Below are 3,116 nucleotides of genomic sequence, written 5' to 3'. Positions count from 1 at the left end.
TGGGCCTTCTTGTTGATGCCGTTGGCTTATCAGGAAGTGATTGCTAGAGTTGAGGTTTGGGACAAAGCAGCAAGTGGGGAATGAGGTAAAGAGGAGATGCATGGTGAGATCAGCAGCAGATAGGGTTATGAAGACCAGGGGAAACTAGAACCTGTGTTTTGTACCAGAGCTGGCTATGATCCTAGAAGATTCAGTCTCATGTCTTAGGAACAGAGTGGAAAAGGTCTGTGGGCAGTCCACTCAATACTGTGTATTCTGGCAAGTGCCACTTATGATTTAGGAGAGCTTGCTGGAGTTGGAGGTCGAGACACATCCACCAGTGGGGAGAGGGAGACTAGGAGGTAATGATCTGTGGGATCCTCCCAGAGGGAAGGAAGGTTGAAGCTTGTGTGGTATTCCAGGACTTGAGGAGATAGTTAGAGAATGAGTCAAGGGGACACACAGGGAAGAGAAAGCCTGCAATCAAACTACCTGTTTTCTTTTATGTCACAAGCTTTTGAGGAAAAAAAAAGGCATTTGAATGTCCAAATCCAAGAAATATTCTCCTGGCCTAACTAGTCCAAAGAACTTTGGGTTGTGGCAGGTGTAAGGTACATTTAATAATGGGGTGTTTGAGAGGACATACTGGATAGGTAGCTGCCTGGTGGTCCTTATGTTAGAACTGATTAATACTTTGAAAATGAACTCCAGTCTTCATCCTGTAGCTTTGGATAGGAGGTGTGGAGATACACCCATCCCTATGTCATCAGAGTTTAGAGTAAACACTACAAAAACAACCACTTCAAAGTCTAGGCTCAGCTATACAGCCCAGTACCACTTGAAGAGCAGAGAGAGAGAGAGAGAGAGAGAGAGAGAGAGAGAGAGAGAGAGAGAGAGAGAGAGAGAGAGAGATCTCCAGGTCATATTGGGAAGTTTTCCTGGCCATGGGGTCATTCCCCTGCCTTCAGCTTTAAGCTTATAGAGCTGAATAACTGGGGAAAGCAGCCCAGATCTAAACATATGTAAGACATCCTGGCCGGAATTGAAGCTCAGATTGTCTTCTCAGGTCTGAAACTGCAAGAGCAACTGCAGACATCATTAGAATGCCACAGGCATTGGATATGTAACTGGCTCCTGTGAGATGTACAGCCTTGTCATTGTGAATCACTGGCCTCAAGTGTGTGGATGAGTGCTTGTGCCATGAGGCTCTCCTCTTCCTAGAATACAAGGCTGTATTGCATACACATAGAGGTTGAGGACAATGACTTCATCTGGGCCTGCAGCCTCAATAGTGGCAAAGATAGGGTTAGGTAGGAATTGGTCTTTTAGCCAGGCAGTCACTGAATGGCTATCCTAGATAAACCGAGGGAGGCAGGTGTCTAAACAAAGGAAGTGAAACATATAAAGCGATGCATTGATTGAGAGACAGACAGGCAATAATACCAAGATGCCAGACTTTCAACCTTATCTGTGATTGTGTTCAGAAGCCAAGTGAGGATTTGATGCTTTTTTTCTTTCCTTTAGAATTCATAGTAGTTCCTAGGTGCCCATTATAACCCCAGGCCACAAGACAGACAGTGAGCCTGAGGAGGAGGATGCTGGTGCACATGAAGTTCTGGGTTACCTGTGACTAGGGAAACGAGCTTCAATGCTAACACAGGATCAGCATCACCTCCTTTTTTAAATTCTATGTTCCTCTCCACAAGTAGATGGCTTGTGTAAGTGGTTTGAAAATGACAGACTGTGAGTGAACATGTCACAGGCAAGCTTTTTAAATGTCCACCACTGGGAGCAGAGACATTTGCTGCCATGAGCAAATGTGTTGTATACTGAGGATATGAATGAAATGGGTAAGGGCTCCTTGTGTCTCTGAACCTGTCATACAGATTCTTCTCTCCTTCCTGGGAATGTCACTGAACAGGCACGCAGCTGCTGGAGCAGAGTGTTAAACATCAGGTGTGGCACTTTCTCTTACCCACAGTCAGTATGCTGTCTGCAGGTCATGAAAACCTTGACAGCTAGTGAGGATATGGTTTCCATGAGCAGAATGTTTCTCTGGTCTTTCCAATCACATTGGCCTCTTCCCTTTTCACTCGTTTCCTTGCCACCTTTTTCATAAATATTAAGGGAAAGGTAAAACATGACATTGAAAAGGAGAAACTGGTCCTTCATTGCACGTTTCACACTGAGAGCCTGGAACACATTCCCTGAAATCAGCAGCCTCTTCTTGCACAGAGCTACTGCTGAGATGGTGTGCTATCATAGTTCAGTGGAGATAAGGCAAAGCTTCCTTCTCAGACCACTCCTCTAATGTGTCACATCCTTCCCCTCTGTCCTTCTTCCAGTTTAGGTCAACTTCATGGATACTGTGAAAATGGATTCTGTTTTCGTAACTCAACACTTGGCTACAGCCTATCAACATCTGTTTTTCAAATGGGATAACGTTAACTCAACATCCCATCCACTGCTGTTTTCTGTGGATTCGAGGCTACTGTGCACATGGATCTTCTAGTCTACTGTAGAAAACATTGATAACTATTTTGTGTGTGTGTGTGTGTGTGTGTGTGTGTGTATATATATATATATATATTCACATGTATGCATATATGTACACACATACACATTATATATACATATACATACATACATATACACACAGATACAGAAACACACACATATGTATATATATATATATATATATATATATATATATATATATACATATATATATACATATACCCATTCAAATACACACCCCACACATGCTAACATGCTCTGTTCAAGTAGCAATGACAAGAACATTTTGAGAAGGGGTCTCTGCATAGCAGCTGCCTTCCCGGTGTTTCACTCCCTGCCCAAAGATGAGTGAAACAGGGGAAGAGGGGCATTAGTGGGTAAGAAGAATTGGCAGGTTTTGATAGCATTCAGGTTGTCTAAAGGACTGTGGGAACAGTGAAGGATTTTAAGGCTGTGGGGACAGTCTGGGAGGTGGTAGAGGCTTTCAAAAATTACCGAGAATAGAGAAGATGCATGCTCACAAATATTTGGTGAGCATGAGTTCAAGTGGATGCATAGTGTCCAGGGTCCGTGAGATTGTCAGATGAGAGTAGTCTGGGAGGAGACTAGAAACGGAGGAC

Source organism: Mus musculus, chromosome X (genome assembly GCF_000001635.26).
Source record: "Mus musculus strain C57BL/6J chromosome X, GRCm38.p6 C57BL/6J".
NCBI classification, from domain to species: Eukaryota; Metazoa; Chordata; class Mammalia; order Rodentia; family Muridae; genus Mus; species Mus musculus.
The sequence above is the reverse complement of the archived record's forward strand: the minus strand, read 5'-3'. Positions refer to the sequence as shown.